The 20780-nt window shown below is 48.9% G+C and overlaps 1 long non-coding RNA gene across 2 annotated transcripts in view; it reads left to right on the forward strand.

Annotated features, from left to right (window-relative positions):
- The window catches only part of LOC110260338, a 94947-nt gene that overhangs the window by 40467 nt on the left and 33700 nt on the right, over window positions 1–20780 (forward strand). The window lies entirely within an intron of this gene.

The following is a 20780-nucleotide window of genomic DNA, read 5'->3' on the forward strand; positions in this document are numbered from 1 at the left end:
GCAGCACCTGCAGCATATGGAAGTTCCCAGGTTAGGAGTTGAATTGGAGCCAAAGCTGCCAACCTACACCACGGCCACAGCAACATGGGAGCCAAGACAAGTCTGTGACCTATGTCATAGCTCATGGCAATGCTGGATCCCCAACCCACCAAGCAAGGCTAGGGATCGAACTTGAATCCTCCTGAATACTAGTCAGATTCGTTTCCGCTGCATCACAACCGTAACTCCCAGCACAGAGTTCTTTAGCCATGTGCAGTCAGGAGCATAAGAGAGCTCTGCTTCGGGGTGGGGGGAAGCAGAATCCGAGCAGCTCAAGACCCACATCACACCCAGAGGGACCTTCAGCCAGCCCTTCCCTCTTCCCTGCAGCCTCAGAGCCCTTCCCTAGCAAGAGGCACTTGGACATCTAGGACACTGATTTACTGAAAGAATTTATCACAGGGATTGTTGGAACAAGCACTGAGGAGACGAGAACCTGGATTATCCAAACTCAGGGACTGAGGTCAGGCAGGGTGGCAGGGTGGCAGAATGGCAGGATGGCAGGAGAAATTGTTCATAGTCAGTGCTCACATCCTGCTTTCAAAAGGGCCAGGACTCTTCATCCAAACCTACAGGTTGGGGGCCACCTTGCAGAGGAGCAGGAGGGCGCAGTGGCCTCACACGCCCCCTCCCTGGCTGTCCTTTCATGCCTCTACCCACTTCTGGGCAAGGTCTCCTGCCGTCACCATCACACCAGGCCACCAAGGACACACTGCCTTCCTTCCAACCCCAACTCCCAACTGGCTCCTAGAAAAATCATTTCTCTCAGAGCCCGCAGGATGCTGAAGATGCTTCAAGGGAACGTACCCTAAAGAAAATCCTGAGAGTTCCCATCGTGGCTCAGTGGTTAACGAATCTGACTAGGAACCATGAGTTTGCGGGTTCAATCCCTGGCCTTGCTCAGTGGGTTGGGGATCCGGCATTGCCGTGAGCTGTGGTGTAGGTTGCAGACGAGGCTCGGATCCCAAGTTGCTGTGGCTCTGGTGTAGGCCGGTGGCTACAGCTCTGATTGGACCCCTAGCCTGGGAACCTCCATATGCCCGAGAAATGGCAAAAAGACAAAAAAAAGAAAAAAAAAGAAAATCCTAACGAGAGGATCAGAAGACAAAAGAATGGCAGGATAAATGTCTGAACTGGAAAATCTGACATCAAGCCATGTGATGGGGCTGCTGTGACTTCTGTTTTAAAATGGTCACTGCTGAGGTGTTCTTGCTCTGGCACCCCAGGCTTGGTGGTGACTCTGGGGCACTGGGACACAGGTTGGATCCCTGACTTGGAAACAGTGGGTTAAAGATCTGGCATTGGCACTGCTGCTGAATAGGTTGCAGCTGTGGTTCAGATCTGATCCCTGGCCTGGGATCTGATCCACATGCCATGCAGCGTCCAAAAAAGAAAAAAACCAGCTTGTTGCTGAGAAGTGACTCAGGGAGGTAACGGAGAGCAGAGAGAGAAAGAGGTACATCCAGCCGGGATCTGGTTTGTTGTCATGTTGCTCCCTTTTCTTTTCTTTTTTTTTTTTTTTTTTTTTTGTCTTTTTGCCTTTTCTAGGGCTGCACCTGCAGCATATGGAGGTTCCCAGGCTAGGGGTTGAATCAGAGATGCAGCTGCCAGCCTACACCAGAGCCACAGCAACTTGGGATCCAAGCCGTGTCTGCGACCTACACCACAGCTCAAGGCAACGCCGGATCCTTAACCCACTGAGCAAGACCAGGGATTGAACCCACAACCTCATGGTTCCTAGTCAGATTTGTTAACCTCTGCGCCATGACGGGAACTCCTGTTACTCCCTTTTCTGCATAAATCCAGGTATATGTTACTTAAAGTCTCCAACATCAGGCTAACAAGAGTTTCTGAAAGAAAGAAGAATTAAACCAGAAGAGAGGCGATGATGTAAAAAATGGTACAAGAAAATTTCCCCAAACTTAAGCACCTGTTATTTTTTTTTAAATTGAGGTATAGTTGATTTATAATGTTGTGCCAATTTCTGCTGTACAGAAAAGTGACTCAGTCACATTCTTTTTAAGAAAATATATTCTGGGAGTTCCTGTTGTGGTGCAGCAATGAGGTCCTTCTGACTAGGAACCATGAGGTTGAGGGTTCGATCCCTGGCTTTGTTCAGTGGGTTAAGGATCTGGCGTTGTTGTGAGCTGTGGTGTAGCTCACAGACATGGCTCAGATGTGATGTGGCTGTGACTGTGGCATAGGCTGGCAGCCACAGCTCTGATTTGACCACTAGCCCAGGAACCTCCATATGCCATGGGTGTGGCCCTAAAAAGCAAAAATTAAATACATAAATAAATATAAAAGCCACTAAGTTTGGGGTGACTTATTAAAATTAAATATATATATTCTTTTCCTCTGTGGTCTATCCCAGGAGATTGGATATAGTTCCCTGTGCTATACAGCAGGACCTTACTGCTTTTCCATTCTAAATGTAACAGTTTGCATCTACTAACCCCAAACTCCCAGTCCATCCCACTCCCTCCCCTGCCGCCCCTTGGCAGCCACAGATCTGCTCTCTGTGTCTGTGTGTCTCTTTCTGTTCTATAGATAGATTCATTTGTGCCATATTTTAGATTCCAGATATAAGTGATATCATATGGTGTTCGCCTTTCTCTTTCTGACTTGCTTCACTTAGTATGAGAGTCTCTAGTTTCATCTATGTTGCTGGGAATGGCATGATTTTGTTCCTTTTATGGCTGAGTAGTATTCCATTGTGTGTATGTACCACATCTTCTGAATCCTTGAAGTACCTCTCTTCAGAATAAAAGAGCCCATGGAACATCTACCACAATGAATGAATAAAATCCATACCAATGCACTTTATTGTTAAACTTCAGAACACAGCAGATAAGGAGAAGATTCCTATATTCTCCTGGCGAGAAAAAGAGGTCCATGCAAAAGTTCAAGAATCAGAAAGTTATCGGCCATTTCAATAGCAACACTAACAGCTAGAATACAATGAAGAAATGTCTTCATTTCTTAGAGGGAAAATTATTCGCAGTCTAGGTTTCTCTATCCAGCTCCACTATGAATCAAATATGAGACTAGAATGATTCTTTTTTTTTTTTTTTTTTGGTCTTTTTGTCTTTTCTAGGGCTGCACCTGCAGCATATGGAGGTTCCTGGGCTAGGGGTCTAATTGGAGCTGTAGCTGCCGGCCTATGCCACAGCCATACCAATGCAGGATCCTTAACTCACTGAGCAAGGCCAGGGATCAAACCTGCAGGCTAATGGTTCCTAGTTGGATTCATTAACCACTGAGCCACAATGGGAACTCTGAATGATCCATTTTGGGACATTAATGGATTTAAAAATCACACATATTCTTTTGAAGGAAGGTGCTGGAGCATGCACTCCAGAAAAAGGATTAAATTAAAAAGAAAAAAAAAATTGGTATTTAGGAGAGCATTGAAAGGAAGTCTTAGAAGAACAACGGTGTCGCAGTCCTGGAGAGCAAGTCGTCCAGTTGGAAAAGAATACAGAGGAATTTCCTTAGGATTTAGCTGGGAAAAAATGGAAGAGGTGTGCTTGAGGATATGAAAAGTATTGCCAGGAATTTGGTATAATTGTTCGAGGATTTAGTTAAAGGAGGTAATATGGACATAGACCAATTTTTAAATTTTTTACTTTTTCCCGCACATCTTCAGCATATGAAAGGTCTCAAGCCAAGAATAATATCCAAGCTGCAGCTGCCACCTACACCACAAGCTATGGCAACACCAGGTCCTTAACTCATTGCACCATAGCGGAAACTCCAGACCAAAACATTTTTGAAGGCAATAAACTCCAGGGGGACATTTTTTTAACGTGACAGGAAATGTAAAACTAAGCAGGACGCAGACACGCCTACTGTATTCTAGGCTTTCTTCTGAAAGCTCCATGAGTCCATGAACAATTTCTGTTTTATTCATCATTGTATTCTTAGTCCAGAGTGCAGTGCCTCGCACATAACGTGAACTAAAAAAAATATTTGAATGTGCTAGAAAAGTGCTAGGTTCTAGGAAAAATTAAAGGCAGGTAGACATAGTCCCTGCTATCTAGAAGGTCATAATCGAAAACAAGAACTCCTCAAATGTCCAAGCTCAGTGTCCTGCTTTATTGGATTTTGTGGGTCATGAAGAGAATGGAATGTGAACTTTAAGTTTTCTGTGAGTTCTTCTGGCGCAAGAAAATTGTCCTAATGTGACCAGGGCTACCTGTTTGAGCCTCAGGAGGCCTACTTAGCTGGTTGCTTTACTCCTCTCTGGCTGCTCTTTCTTTGTTTGAATATTAAAAAGTTGTCTTCATGATATATAAAGAATACTCAAGGAGCTCCCATCATGGATCAGTGGTTAACGAACCTGGCTAATATCCATGAGGATGCAGGTTCGATCCCCGGCCTTGCTTGTGGGTTAAGGATCCAGCATTGCCAGCAGCTGTGGTGTAGCGTCCAGATGCAGCTCGGATCTCATGTTGCTGTGGCTCTGGTGTAGGCCGGCAGCTACAGCTCCGATTGGACCCTGAGCCTGGGAACCTCCATATGCCGCAGGTGTGGCCCTAAAAAGCAAACACAAAAATAAAAAAGAGAGAAAGAAAATAAATTAATAAAAATATTTTTAAACACTATTGTAATCAATTAAATAAAAAACTTATTTTAAAATTAGCTTTACCTTTTATATTTTTTCAAGTATAAAGGGACTTTGTACTTGAGAAATAAGTGAGCAAATGTCTGGCGGGGAAGCGGCTGCTTGGTACTTGGCCCCTGTTGGTTGTGGCGGCAGTAAGAGTAATGGTAACAGTAGCTGTTATAGTCATTATTGCTGTTGTAACAGTATTTCATGTGCATTGTTTTATTTGACCTTCACAGTGGTCCCTGCTGGGCCAAGGGCAGAGATCAAAAGCCCCATTTTACGGTGAGAACTTGAAGGGTTAGAGAGGGTGCCTGCTTTGCCAAGATCTTGCGGTTTGAAGGTGCCAGTCTTCCAGCTCTGATCGCCTGGCCTAGAGAACTGGGGAAGGCGGCTGTATTAGTCCCCTCAGGCTGCTGTAACAAAATACCACACCGTGTGGCTTCAACAACAAACACTCATTTCTCATAGTTCTGGAGGCCGGAAGTTCAAAAACAAGGTGCCTGCAGATTCGGTGTCTGGGGAAAAGGGGTTCTTTTCCTGACCTGCAGGCAGCCGCTTTCTTACCGTGTCCTCGCATGGTGGCAAGAGAGAGAGCCCAGGTCACTGGATGGTCAGACCACCCAAGATGGCTCTTCTCTTGCTCTCCGGACCTCCCCTGCTCCTGCGAGTGGGTGTAGTGCTTGCTTCACCTACACCTATTCATAAGACTGACCTTCGGACATACCTGCCCAGGCCCCAGCTCGCAACTGTTCTTATTAAAAGACTGGCAAAGGGCACCCCATCTACAGGTGAGCCCACCTGATGTCAGTTCCCCCCAATGACTGGCTGTCTCCCCCCACCCTCTGGGAGCAAATCCTGTGCCATGTCCTGCCTGCCCTCTGCCACACAGAGTGGGGTGTCGCTCCAGGACCTTATTTCAGACACGTAAGCTCCTCCTACTTGTTAAACATTGATGTTTCTGTTGCTGACTCTGGGCTCTTAGGTTCTGAAGCTGAGAAGCACAAGCCTTGCAGGCCTGGGAGGTGCAGCCCAAAAGGCACAAATCTCATGGCGGGGACCCCACCCTCATGACCTCATCTAAACCCAGTTACCTCCCAAAGACCCCACCCCCAGAGGCCATCACATTGGAGGCTAGGGCTTCAATATATGAATTTGAGAAAGACACAAACATTCAGTCCACAGCAGGAGCCTCATCAGTATTGAGGGATGGTTTGACATCCAGAGAGAGTGCACTGCAGAGGTGACTGATCCCTCAGGGCCCCACAGCCAGATGAGCGTCATCCTGGGAGTGACCTGTCTCCTGCATGGGACTTGAGCAAGGAAAGCCACCTGCTTTGGAAACCAGTCAGGCAGGGCTGGGAGTCCCCCTGGTGAGAACTCTATCTTCATAAAGAAGCCCCTTCCCCTCGGGCTGCTCTGGGAGGTGGTCCAGGCCCCAAGGCGAGGCTGCTGTAACAGCCAGGTTCCTGGGGCAGCTTGGCCCTGCATCCAGGGAGGACACTGCCCTGGGGGCAGGAGCCCCGGGCCCTGTGTGGCTCTCTCTCTGACTCCAGTGCCTCTCCCTTAAAACAGGGGCTGGACTTGCTGAACCCCTGTGCCTGAGATCCTGGGGCCTGCAGCTGTGCAAGGACCCCTGTAAGCAGCAGATCAAGGGCAGGGCTGGGGTCGCACGACAAAGAGAAGATGCCGCCCAAGGGGGTAGCAGAGGGAATGCCGTGTCATCTGATCCATAGCTGATTAAGCCTTTGAAAATGCGCTCTGGGGGACATGTCCGTGAAAGACGTCACTGAGGTGGGGGAAGAATGTGGCCTGTTGTCTGGGCCCAGGACACAAAGGCCTGTCTGTGTGCACGTGGGCACTCCCGACCCAGGCTGGATCAGCTGCTCTTGTTTCCTCCTTCGCCATCACAATACAACTACAGAGCTACAGTCGCGGCCCTTCTACCCCGGCCCAGGGGGCGGGGCCCTGGGATCGCTGCCCACTGGGTGCCCGCTGAGCACAGCCAGTAACACCAGCCTCCCGGCCCAGTTGGCTCTCGGCACGTCTAGGATTTCAATCGCCTGCTCCTCCCTGCCCTCGTTCGCTGCCCTCTCTCGTCTTCTCTTTCTGTCACCCTCCCTGGCACACGTGTGAGTGGCAGATCCAGGGTGATCTGGACCCAGCTGATGGCCGGGGAGCCAAGCCTGGACGCTGGAGAGATAACCAGCTGGGCAGGGGCCAGCCGTGGCTCAGGGTCACTCTAGGAATGCTTTCCTTGGGCAGTGGAGAGGGCGCTGCCCTGGGCCCCCACCCCCGATCCCTGGGAAACCAGGTGAGGACCGTTCTCTCCCAGACGGGGCCCCTGCCAACACCCAGCGAGGAGCCAGTACAGCATCGAGCAGTAGTGACCGTGGACCCCGACGGTCTGGCTCGCAGTAGCCTGGGCGAGGTGGTGAACCTCTGTTGAGTCTTGTTGCCTCATTTATGTAGAATGAAGACTGTGGTTCTTACACTGTGGGTTATGGAGAACATCGGAGGCGTCAGGCAGCACTTAGCATGGGGTGGACATGTCATCAAGCACTGAAGTGTGCGCACGCACACCCACGCACACACACACACATGCACACACGAGCTGCTCCACATCATGCATTCACTCAGGTAGGGCGTGCCTTCTGTGTGCCAGACACTGTGCTAGGCACTTGGGACACACTGGGACACCAAAGAGACAAATCTCTCCCCGAGTAAGAGGGCGACTTCTCATGGGAGGCTGGCAAACAAGAATCAATAAAGGTAATAATTCAGGAAAGTCAGCGGTATGTTAGAAAGTGATCAGCGCCAGGAAGGGAAAGAGCCGTGTAAGGAACTCAAGCTACGAGTGGAGGGACGGGTTCGCTTTGTAGCGGGTGGTGAGGAGAGGACGTTTTTGGTAAAGACTTGAGGGAGGGGAGGAAGAATGTTCCAGGCAGAGGGAACAGCTCTGTGAGGCCCCTGAGGTGGAGGCGCCCCCGTGAGTCTGCAGAGCGGGAGGTGGGCCGGGCTGGGGGGAGAGTACAGGGGGCAGATGGCCTGGGCCTTTGTGCTGGTTTGTGAGGGTCGCAAAGCTGGCAGGCTTAATCCACAGCCATGTATGGAGTTCTAGAGGCCGGAGGTCTGCAAGGCAGGTGTCAGCAGGGCCAGGCTCCCATGTCATTCTCCTGGTTTTTGTATCGGTGCCCAAACTTCCCCTCGCCATTAGGGCCTAGCCTGATGCCCTGCTTTTTGGCTGGCCTCCGCAAAGACCCTGTCTCCAAATAAGGCCACGTGCTGACGTGCTGGGGGCTAGGACTCCAACTTACCTTTTTTGAGGGACACAGCCTACCCAGACCAGCCCCTCAGGCCGCTGTAAATGCCTCAGCTTTTTCTCTGAGAGCTAGGGGAGCATTTGAGGGTCTGAAGCCAAGAAGGCAGGACAGGCTGTGACTTACATGTGACACGGATGACCAGTCTCTCTAGGGGCTCTCTCATGCTCGGTTATCCCCGGCCCCCCGCCTCACACTCCTGGCTGCTGCTTCCAGCCCTGCCACAGGCCAAAGTCCGCCTGGGCCCAGCTCACTGGGCATGAATCTAGGAAGAAGCGCCCAGGAAGGACCTGGACACTCCTGGGGGGCAGCCTCCCTACCCCCACCCCTGCCACCTGGTTATTCTCCACCACAGGGTCGCTTGAAGCTCTATGGGTCCATCAGCACTGGAAAATTTTAAGAGGACCTCAGTGCAGTGGGAGGGAATTTCTTCCTTTTTTTTTTTTTTTTTTTTTTTTGTTCTTTTTTGGGCTGCACCTGCAGCATATGGAGGTTCCCAGGCTAGGGGTTGAATTGGAGATGCAACTGCCCGCTTATGCCATAGCGACAGCAATGCAGGATCCGAACCACATCTGTGACCTACACCACAGCTCACAGCAATGCCAGATCCTTGACCCACTGAGCAGGGCCAGGGATCAAACCCACATCCTCATGGATACTTGTCGGGTTCTTAATGTGCGGAACCACAACAGGAACTCCAGGAATTCCTTTTTTTTTTTTTAATTTCTAAACTGTTGCTCCTCCAGAGCAGAGAACAGTCCCCAAGAAGACCCTTGGGCCAGCCCGCACCCCTTCTTCTCACCTCACTCTCCCCTCCTGGGCCAAGTCCTCAGATCCGCCCCCTCCCCAAGCACTGCGTGACTGATCTCCAATCAGTGGATTCAGTGGGCTGACTGCTCCATTCACGGTCTTTGCAGGGTGGAGCCTATAGCTGGGGAGCTTGAAAACACACACACGCACATAGACACACCCTCACATACTCACACTCACACATTGATTTCCTTAGAAGGAATGAGATTGTTCAGGGAAAATGCATCTTTGACCCGCAGAGGGAAGAGGTGTCTTTCACTTCTCGTACTGCCATGCAAACTGCAAGCCTGTTCCTGCCCACAGCAGAGCTGGCCCATCACCCAATCCAGCTCACCTATCAAGAGAAGGACTGGCATTTGTGTAGCAAACACACAGATTGCAAGTCACACAGCCGTGAGAGGAAAAGTGTTTCCTGGGCTTGTTGGAGTGATCCAGGAGAGCCCTGCCTCCCCGCCAGCACCTGGCATCATTTGGGTGGTAAAAAATTGATCTTCCTCTTCCCAGCTCCCCTTTCAAATTATTCCCTTTGGCTTACAGACGAGTCCTTCCTTGTTCTGCATTTCTGGAGGCAACCCTGTCTTTCTCCCTCCAAGGTTGGCATCTCCTGTTGATGTGCCAGCCTAGGAAAGCCGAGCCCAGCTCCGGGGTGAGGCCACCCCTAGGCCCACCTATGGTCCCTGGGGCTTCTGTCCCCTGGGAGGTGAGGGTGCAGAAGGAAGGTGTGGTTCCTGCCAAGGTTTTTGCTTTATCTCCCCAGACCCCCTTTTGTGGTTTCCTGAAGGTCTGAGGTTATTTGCCTGGGTGATAGGATCCCGCTTGTCATTCTGAGGGCAGGTCCCAGGAAGATGGACCTCCCGCTCCAACACTGCCCCCAGGGCTCTGTCACCAGTGCTCTCTTAGTCCTGGGTGCCCCTCCAAGCTCAGGGCCATTTCATAAGCCAACACCATCCAGGATGGCTTGGGCCTCCTTGTTGTGGGTCAAGCCACACAGGCCTTCTAGAAACACGGCCCGTGTTCTGACCTGGTAATAGCCACAGAATGGATATTTCAAGGGGGGTATTTGGGGCCATTGTGTTAGTGCAGGTCCTCTGAGAAGCAGATGGTAAGACGTGATTAAATTGCAAGGAGCAGGAATTCCCTGGTAGCCTAGCAGTTAAGGACTTCGGTGTTGTCATCGCTGTGGTGTGGGTTCAGACCTGGGCCCGGGAAATTTGCATACCACAGGCACAGCCAAAAAATTTTAAAAGTTGCAAGAATTGTACCAGGGGAACTGTGTGGGTAGAATAAAATGGATAGGGAGTCAGCAAATGCTGGAAGGCTATCCCACTCTGCATGCCTGACCCCAAGGGAAAGAGAGAAAGAAGAGTGGGAAAGTCTTGGACAACCCTGCCGGCTAAGGAAGGTTCAACCCTGCCGGCTAAGGAAGGTTCAGCAAGGCCAAAGTCAGCCGTCAGAGGAGTCTGGGTATCCCAGGACTGGGTGTGTCTTTGTATTCCCGTGTGCCTGGTCACTCCCCAGGAACGGCCTGCGGGAAGGGCGATTTGGTACAAATGTAGCTGTAGGTTTCAGACACAGCACTGGGACCCTTGGTTAATTATGGCCCAGTAATTGGAAGTCTGCAAGCTACACTCTGAGGGTTGGCCCCAGACATAGCCTCTATAGATGGGCTCATAAGCCCGGACTCTGGCATGGCCAGGACCTTCCCAGGAGCTCCACATCAGGTGTATGTGAGTGTCAGACTCAACTTCTAGGGTCACCACGCTATCCAGAGGTCTCACCAAACACACAGCACACACGATTCTCAAAGGGCAGCCTATTGGTCACTTATAGCAGAATCATCAGGAACGTTAGTTTAAGGCACAGATCTCTGGACTCCATTCAGTCCTACCCCAACGCCTAGGAACTGGCATTGAACCAACAACACATGTCTAACCGCCCCCCATACATGATTCTTTTGCCTTCTAAATTTTGAATGTCACTTTCTCCCACCATGAGCAGGTGACTGATGCTTGGTCCCCCATGTCTTGGTCAGTCCCAATTTTTAACACTTTGAGCTGTTCCCTGAGACTGTGTCTACATATCAGAACTTGGGTCTCCGGGTCTGGATTCGAAATGATGGGTGAGGACCACAGCTTTCTGAGCTCTGGAAGCGCTGGGAGACCTGTGCCTTCTGGCCTAGCCACGCACAGGTGCCTACGCCACGCACAGGTGCCTACACATCACCTTTCCCCAAACAACATACCAAGGAGAGAATATCTCGGGACCTCCAAGCTTAGAATTTCAGTTTCTTACTTTCTCCCTCTGTACACCCTACAGCACTAGGTCTTTTTGGTCTTGGGAAAGTCTCCTCCTTATAAGGGTACTGGGATTCTATACCTCCCAACAGGTCTTTTTCTCCTAATTTCTCCAAGGAAAAGTGTGCTTTGGGGACCATTCCTTTTATCCCTAGCCTTCTTCTCCTTCTTCTTCCTCTCCCTCCCCTCTCCCTCCCCCTCTCCCTCGTCCTTCACTATGTGATTCCATTAATAACCAGTTCAAAAACAGACAAAATGAATTCATAGCATTAGAAACTTAAATAATGGTTATTCTTTGGGAAAGAGAGTGGCTGGAAGTTCTCATGAGGAAAATTTATGGCTCTGTGTCTTCTTTTTATGGAAATGTAGCAAGTTGTATACTTTCGGTCTCTATACTTTTATTTATTTATTTTTTTTGTCTTTTTGCCTTTTCTAGAGCCGCTTCCACGGCATATGGAGATTCCCAGGCTAGGGGTAAAATCAGAGCCATAGCCACTGGCCTACGCCACAGCCACAGCAACGCGGGATCTGAGCCGAGTCTGCAGCCTACACCACAGCTCATGGCAACCCTGGATCCTTAACCCACTGAGCAAGGCCAGGCATCGAACCCGCAACCTCATGGTTCCTAGTCGGATTCGTTAACCACTGCACCACGACAGGAACTCCCCTATTCTTTATTTGATGCGTTTTTTCCTATAATTTTATTGTGAAGCTTCCCATGTCTTTTATTTTTATATTTTAATTATTATTTTTTAATTGATGATTTATAATGTGTTAGTTTCAGGTGTATAGCACAGTGGTTCATTTATACATATACCTTTTATCCCTCTTACACCTGCTGACTGCCAGAGTCCATGGGCTGGGCTTCCATGAGCTTTCCCCACCTGTCACCTGCCCTTCCTTCCTTCTCCCAGCACCGACTAGCTACTCAGGACTCAGGGATTTCTTGTCTTATCCCTGCTTATCTGCAGCACTCCTAGGGGGTCAAAGTGCATCCTGCAGCCCCACTCCTTGCAGCTGTGAGCACCTGGGAACATTCATGCCTTTGTCGGTCTCCTTATCTCTGTCCTTCTCCACCCTTTTGTGCCTTTGGGTTCATTCCAGCCCAGTTGCTTGGCTCTGCCCTGTTCCCAGCTAAACCCAGCCCATTCATTCTCTGGACGGATACTCGTAGTAGGATAAATGCTACCAAAAAAAAAAAAAAAAAGTCAAATTATTTTTTAAAAAACCCCAATAATACCAAGTTCTAATGATGGTACTGAAAATCTGGTCTCTTTGTGGCCAGTTGTGGCGGATTGTTGTAATTCTTTAGGAACAGAATTTGGCAATTCAGATGAAGTACGGAGAGATTTAAGAGGGTTTATACACTTTGATGTAGGAATCTAACTTCTGGGAATTTAGCTAAAGAAAATAAACCTAAAGGGAAAAATGTGCAACATAGAGATTTATAATATGAATATGAAGAATTGAAAATAATAACAATGGCCTCAGTCACTGGGTTAAGGATCCGGTGTTGCCGTGAGCTGTGGTATAGGTCTCAGATGTGGCTTGGATCTAGTGTTGCTGTGGCTGTGGTGTAGGCTGGCAGCTGTAGCTCTGATTTGACCCCTAGCCTGGGAACCTCCACATGCCATGGGTGCGGCCCTAAAAAGCAAAAATAAATCAATACATTTTTAAAAAGGAGTGGGTCATTTCCTGAAGGAAGATGCTGTTATACTCATGTAAGAAAATTCTTTTTCCAGTCGTGCCCCCTTCCTTTCCCAACTTTTTGCCCCCAGCACATCTGACTTATGCTTATTCTGGGCATCGAGCTGCCCTTGACGTTGGTGGAGGGTCAGGGACAAATCCCTAGAGTTGGTGTCCTAAGGGAATGCCAGGATCCCTTATTTGTTTGACAAAGACCTTGGAGGTAGATGCCCTTCTTGGTCTTAAGGATCTATCTGTGAACTAGACCGGGTACATCTCTGCCCTCCCAGAGCCTCCCTTCCAGGGGAGAGAGGGCGACAACAAACACATGAGAAAGAGAGCCACTGCAGAGGGCGAAACAGTCATCAAGAGGAGAAAATGGGGTTTCGGTGAATCACATAACATGCCTAGTCGGGCACAAGGCCAGGACACAGCATCATACTTTTCTGCCCCCCAGTTCACGTTCCTAACTCTCTGCTCCCCAGGCTGTCCTGCACAGCGGCTCCTTCCATCACAACTGAACGAGGATTAGAGCTCGCCTCTGCCAAGCATTGTACACTCTTCCAAGCTATTTCTGGCACATCACCTCATTTCACCTTGGGACACTATTATTTCCAGTTTCTCCTCCGAGGCTTGCCACGAAGGCAAAGGAAAATGGCAGGAGCAGATCGTCCAGCAGCAGAGCCAATTAAGCTTCCTGCAAATGTAGAACGATTAAATTCCCAGGACATGAAGGACCGAGAAACGCCTTGAGGTGGTCATGCGTAGAGCAAAACCTTGTGGGTCAGAATTTAAAGAGGAAAAGACCTTGCCTTTCTCCTCCGGTGACTCACAGAAATGAGACCTTATTCAGTCTCCTCGATGTTGAAAGAACGTACTGGTGGGAAGTCTGGGTGTTTTCAGATGCTGTGGGAACAGGAAAGAATGGCAGCCAGACTCCAGCTTTCCCCACATCTCCAGGGAAATGACACCGTCCGCCCTGCAGAACAGTGCTTATTCCTTCAAGCTCCCAGTCTTAGCAACGAGGTCAGCACTTGTCTCTTTACAAAGTATGTTGATATACTTGATTGTGTCTGATGCCCGCACGAACCCCATTGGCAGGTTTTAATATTCTTCTTGACTACAGATGAGCAAACCGAGGGCCCGAGAAGGCAACCAATTCAATGTGTTTCTGTGGGGCCGGCAGGTGAGGTGGGCCTTGAAACGTCTGATGCCAAGTCGCCTCGTTCTGCTGTGCTGGTACTTGCTTTTGTGAAGGCTTTGAAAGGAAATCTCTCTAAAATATATGTATATGCCTGTCCCCCCCTCCTTTTTTTTTGGCTGCACCTGCAGCATATGAAAATTTCCAGGCCAGGGATCCAAACTGTGCCACAACTGTGACAACACCAGTCCTTAACCTACTGAGCCACCAGGGAACTCCTACTTCCCTGCTTTTCAAAGCAGAGGACACTGGGGGTGGAGAGCGTGTGCTGTGGTGTTAACATTTTCTTGATGAATAAAGGTACCTTGGCAAAGGCAGGCCTTTCTGTTCTGCCCAGCAATGTGCCTGTTTTATCTGTTTTTCTTACTCTGCCTTTTGATGTCATTGGGCATGCTCATATTGCAGTTTGTCTTCTCTCTCTCTCTTTTTTTTTTTTTTTTTTTGTCTTATTGTCTTTTTAGGGCCGCATCCATGGCATATGGAGGTTCCCAGGCTAGAGGTCTAATGGGAGCTGTAGCCGCCGGCCTATGCCAGAGCCACAGCAACACGGGATCTGAGCCGTGTCTGCAACCTACACCACAGCTCACGGCAAAGCTAGGTCCTTAACCCACTGAGCAAGGGCAGGCATCGAACCCGAAACCTCCTAATCAGATTTGTTTTCGCTATGCCTCGACGGGAACTCTGTCTTCTCTTTTGTGCTTTGAAGCTTCCAATCAGAAGTTGAGCTTATTACAAACTGTAGGCAAATCCAGTGGGAGTGTAAATCGATATCACCCTTCTGAGGGGCAATTATGCAATGGGTTTAAGAGGCTTTAAAAATGTTCCTAACTTTTGATCCTTTCTAGGAATGTATCCTAAGAAAATATTCAGGAATGTGCAAAAATATTTCTGTACAGATTACATCTCATCATATCACTTACACATTTACAAATCGAAAGTAGCCAATATAAGGAACATTGAGGCATTGATTACATAAAATACATTAAGCCTATGTGATAGACTATTATATATACAAGGCATTGATATTGCAAAAAAATTATGGCGTTGTGATATGGTCATAATGTGTTGAGCATGCTGTAAGACATCATGCAGATTCGGATGGCGATCTTGGAAAAAAGTCATAAACAGAACAACAGCAGAATATATACCAACAGTTTCCAGGAGTTATTTCTGGGTGTGGGTTTTAGATTTTTTTTTTTTTTCCCAAGCTCATTTTATTTATCTATTGCTTTTTAGGGCTGTACCCGCGGCATGGGGAGGTGCCTAGGCTAGGAGTCGAATCGGAGCTGTGGCTGCTGGCCTTTGCCACAGCCACAGCAACGCGGGATCCGAGCTGCATCTGTGACCCACACCACCGTCACGGCAATGCCAGATCCTCAACCCACTGTGCAAGGCCAGGGATTGAACCTGTGTCCTCATGGATCCTAGGTGGGTTTGTTACAGCTGAGGCACGACGGGCACTCCTAGATGGTTTTTATATCTTTCCTTATGCTTTTCTTATTTTCTACATGGATTATGCATTGCTTTTAAAATAAAACACTTAAATAGTATTTTAGCCTGCAATGTTGGCTCCACGTTAAATACCCATGGCGGCTCTGAGTAAGGGCCAGGCTTGTGGGTATATTAGACATGACTGATTTCATGAGGCAGCGAAGTTTCTGTGGATTTCTGAACTGGGGACTGGGTTATGAAGGTTTCAGGAAAGCTGTTATGGAAAAAGAAACTCTGCTCAAGTATTTTATTTTTCATCTCCTAATAGAAAGAGAGAAGGCAGGAGGGAGGGAGGGGCCGTATAGGTACAATAGGATGCCCCCCAGGGGCGGCTGGGCCGGAAGAGCCCTCGGGAAGCCAGGGGGAGGCGGGGAGGGGAGTGAGCAGATCGCCTGGGCGGGAAGGTGTTTCCTTCTGCTCCCCCGTAGGAAGGCCAGCCTCCTGCTGAAACTCTGCTCAGACCAGTGAACCCCGCACAGCCGTGCCCCTGGTTGTGAGACCATCTGTGCGGAGCCTGACCTGGGCGTACATGCACCAGGGCACCTCGTGGGAGAGTACGGCCCTGCCTCGTACCAGCTGGGAAGGCACCTGCCCCCGCCCACTGCCCTTCACGAAGCTGGGTTCACAGCTGCCAAGGCAGCTGGCCCTGTACTTGCGCTGTGCTGTTGGCTGAGCCGCCCAGGCCCAGTCAGGGCAGGAGCGTGGGTGGTGCACAAGGTGCATGTGCAGGCGGGGGCCCCAGAGGCTGAGACCTCTGACATCGGGATGAGAGCTCCAAGTCCCCGCGCAGCCCTGTTACTGATAACACACTTGGATTATGGGTGGCGACATGCTTATCAGAATGCTAAGTGCACGTGGGATCACCTCAGGCCACCACCCCATACCTGCCTCTTCCCACCCAATATGCTTACATTTAGGGCCCTCGTAGTCCTCGCCCAGCATCCCTTAGGTTGGTGGGTCAGAGGAATGCCGCCCCTCCCCATCCCCCCTCCCCTTCTGCAGCGCAACTCCTAGGTGCCATCCTTGGGAGAGAGCCCCCGCCCTGCCTTGTCCCATGGGCTCCTGGCCGCTCCATGTCCTGGAGTGAGTCCATCAGATGGTGGGGGCTTCCCTGTGCTGAGAACCTGCAGCGTCAAGACAAGCCTTTGCTTCCTGGGTGGGTCGGCAGGTGCACACTCATGTCCACCCACCCCAGCCTCCTCAGCTTCCCAAGAAGGGTTGGGGTAGTGGAGGGATGGACCCTAGGCTTACTTCAACCTAAATGAGCCGAGAAGAGAACTGTGATCAGGTTTAACGGCCAGTAGTAGTAAAAGTTGGTGTGCTTTGCAGTAACCCCAAACACATCCTCTAAGAAAACGAGATGCCTTTAATTCATTCATTTTTTAAAACCAATTTTCATTCATTCACCAAATTGCTAGGAGAAATGGAGATTAAATAATAAAAGATTCAGGAGTTCCCACTGTGACTCAGCAGTAATGACCTGACTAGTATTCATGAAGATGTGGGTTTGATTGCTGGCCCTGCTCAGTGGGTTAAGGATTCAGAGTTTCCATGAAATGTGGTGTAGGTTGCAGATGTGGCCATCTGGCGTGGCTGTGGCTGTGGCTGTGGCTGTGGCTGTGGCCAGCAGCTGCAGCTCTGATTTGACCCTTAGCCTGGCAACTTCCATATGCTGTGTGTGCAGACCTAAAAAGAAAAAATATAAATATAAATATATAAAAAAAGTAAAAGATTCAGCAAAGATTTACTCCTTGGCATATACCCAAGACAATTGAAAGCACAGGTCCACACAAAAACTTGTACATGAGTGTTCATAGCAGCATAATTCATCAAGTTGTAACAACCCAGCTGTCCTACGAGTGTTGGATGGATAAATAAAATGTGGTATACCCATACTGGAATAATATTGGGCCCCCCAAAAAGAATGAGGTATTGATAATTCTACAGAATGGATGAACCTCAAAGACATTATGCTAAGTGAAAGAAACCAGACACGAGAGGTCTCATTTTGTGATTCTACTTGCATACAATGCCCAGAATAGGTGAATCTCTATAGATTTCTATAGATGGAAAGTAGACTAGTGGTTGCATAGGGTTGAGGAGGCAATCGGAAGGGCCAGGAAGTGATAGCTAAGGGGAGCAGAATTTCTTTGGGGGGGTGATAAAAATGTTCTAAACTTAATTATGGGGTAGGGGTGAATGGGGTTCTACCTCTGAGACCTCAGCTCCAGGTTGTGGGGCGGGGGTGGGGGGGAGTAGGAGCATCTCTCAGTTGGCTGGGCTCTGCCCTCATTGTTCCCTTTGGTGGTCCCACGGGGTGGCCTGACTCCAAGCAGGCTTGTTGCAGTGGCTGTTAGACCACAACAAAGCCTTAGTCTCTGCACACAAAGGCTAAAGCATGAGATCAGACCACACGCAGGGTCTGATTCCTCTAATTGCTGGAAAACCAAGCTACAACAGGCATTCACTCCTCCCTTGGCAGAGTCCTTGAAGGATGGTTCTAGAGGCAAAGACAGATAGAGCGACCCGATAGGATACCTCTCTGCTCCACAGCTACACAGGGTCCGGCAGGTTGATACCTGGGCTGCCCATCACAATCCAGCCCCAGCCTCCGTTTCTCCGGCACTGTCATTCCAAGGAACTCACCCTTCCTCCAAACACCCCTGTATTTTCTAGCCTTCATCCATTTGTTCTTACTGATTCCTCTGGCCTGGTGCCCCTTTTCCATCATTCTCTGTTAAAATCCCACTCCTCCTTCAAGATCTGGACCAAATGCAGTTCCCTCCACCTGCCATGTGTCCCCACACTGTTTTCTTCCCTCCTGCCATCCAGCATCGGACTGTATCTCCCCCTCCTCTATGATGCCACCCCACCCTGTGATCCTCTGTGGCTGGGTGACAGCAGCACCACATCTGCCTGTGGTGGACATTTCAGGAAGGTGATCTCCTTGAGAGAAGTGACTCTAGATGATGCCATTTTCTACCCTCCCTGGTGCCCAATGCCATGTCTTGTCCCCAGTATGCCCTCAGGAAACGTCTGCTGGATTATGGCATGGCATTTTTCTCACCAGATGGGCTGTGTTCTGCAGAAACTCACTGTGCAGGGATTCACCATTCATGAGTCTAAAACTCAGAGAACTGATTTCACAGATGGAATCTGTCTGCAGAATTTTCCACTCCCTCAGCCGATGTGTGCATGTAGGGCCATGTTCGGCGGTCACTTCTGCAGGTCTGTATTCTCTGTACCTTCCCTCAGATCAGTGAGTACATTGCAGAATGCCAGCAGCTTCTGCAGAGCATCCTGGGAACAGGGTTTGTGCACCACCGAGGGTGCTGTAAGGACTGGGGAGGGAGTTGTTGAGCTGAGAGATGTTCGGTTCATTCCGTTCTGTTCAGTTAAGCCATCGTGATATTTCTTCTTTAGACCTTTTCTGCTTTTGTGCCAAACATAAAAATATTCCAACTATTTGCATCCATATTGGTGAGTTTCAGAGAGCAACACCACGAATCTTTTAGCAGAAAACTGTTGTTTTTCCCTCGGTGTAATTTTCAAAGGTCTGTTGTCCTTTTGCACAGAATTTTATTAGGCGTTGGTGCCAATTTGTTTTCCAGAGGCGCACATCTCCACATTTATAATGAAAGGCAAGCAAAAAAGGACTTCATGGCCTTGGCCGGATGCCAAGTGATAGCTAATTTTTGCAGCAGGGAAGACAAAATAACAAGTCCCTGAATTGTAATTTGGGTTTCTCCTTCCGTTCCCACACAAAAGGGTTTACATCACAAACTCCTGTCTTAATCATAATTATTGGTTAATGAAAGTAAGTCTCTATTTCAAAGGTATATTTTTTGGTTTTATTTATTTATTTATTTATTTTAGGGCCGCACCCTCGGCATATGGAGGTTCCCAGGCTAGAGGTCTAATCGGAGCTACAGCTGCCCGCCTATGCCACAGCCACAGCCACAGCCACAGCCATTTAGGATCCAAGCTGCGTCTTCGACCTACACCACAGCTCATGGCAATGCCGGATCCTTAACCCACTGAGCGAGGCCAGGGATTGAACCCATGTCCTCATAGATACTCGTTGGATTCGTTATCACTGAGCCACAATGGGAACTCCAAAAGGTATATTTTTGGTTTTTGGATCTTAAAGGTCATCCTAGAATTGGTAAAGACTTGGGGGTTGTTACCTTTGATTAAGGCAAAGGACGCTAGTTAACTGAATTAGCCGTTCATTCAACCTAAAGAACTGGAAGAACGAACAGAAACCCGGTGGACTAATAGTTACTCTTTATGGTTGACACTGGCTGTCATCTAGTCTTTAGCCAGCACACAGAAATGATAAGTATGTCCACTTTGTAAGATTTATGCTTGCAGCTATGTATTTGATACTTACTTAATTACTTACAGTCTCCCAAATAAGGAACGCCATTGTAACGTAAACTCTGTCAATCCTTTTGGAATCTTGTTTGCCTCCAAGAACAAATGAGGATAGTAACTAATTTATCATGTCAGGACAGAAACTTTATATAGCCTTAGAGCATGCCTCCTCTGTCCCCATCCCCTCATCTCTCTGGGTGGTTCTTGCTTGCTCAGACCTCTCGTCATACTGTGTAGACTCTACCTTGCACACGCATGCGCGCGCACACACGCAAACTATCTACACCCAGTCTTTCCTGCTCTTCTCCTCCTAACCAGGTTCTTCTCTGAAGGTGTCCGTTCTCTGTGGATTCTGATCTCTAATTCAGCCTTCAAGGCTACGAATGGTTTAATTTATTTCTCATCTCCCTAAGTCCCAAACCATATTTCTTCAAATCTAAGATGTCATTGATTACAAGATGCTCCAGCAGTTTGTGTGCCGTGAAGGAAAAACAGTCATAATTGCAAGATTCTAGAGATTTAAAGTTACATCCTGATTTTAAAGAGGTGTAAGTATGGCACCACCTGAGCCGTAGATGCAGCGACAAATGCTAATTGAATTTTGAAGGAAGCCTTCTTGAGGCAATGTCTTAGTGCCTCCCATGGTGGAGTGTCAGGCATCATGGTAGGTTGGTGGGGAGAAAGGTTGGAGTCGGATGGTACTTGTGTTGGCACATGAGTCACACCATGTCATAGGCTGCCTGTTCCAGGTACAGAGTGGCTATGAGTGGGAAGACCCAGTACATAACAACAAAATAAAACATAAAACAAACCATGAAGGAGTTCCCGTCGAGGCGCAGGGGAAACCAATCCGACTAGGAACCATGAGGTTTGGGGTTCGAGTCCCAGTGGGTTAAGGATCCGGCGTTGCCGTGAGCTGTGGTGTAGGTCGCAGTCACGGCCCGGGTCTGGTG

The sequence above is a fragment of the Sus scrofa genome, chromosome 4 (assembly GCF_000003025.6).
Source record: "Sus scrofa isolate TJ Tabasco breed Duroc chromosome 4, Sscrofa11.1, whole genome shotgun sequence".
Classification (NCBI taxonomy): Eukaryota; Metazoa; Chordata; class Mammalia; order Artiodactyla; family Suidae; genus Sus; species Sus scrofa.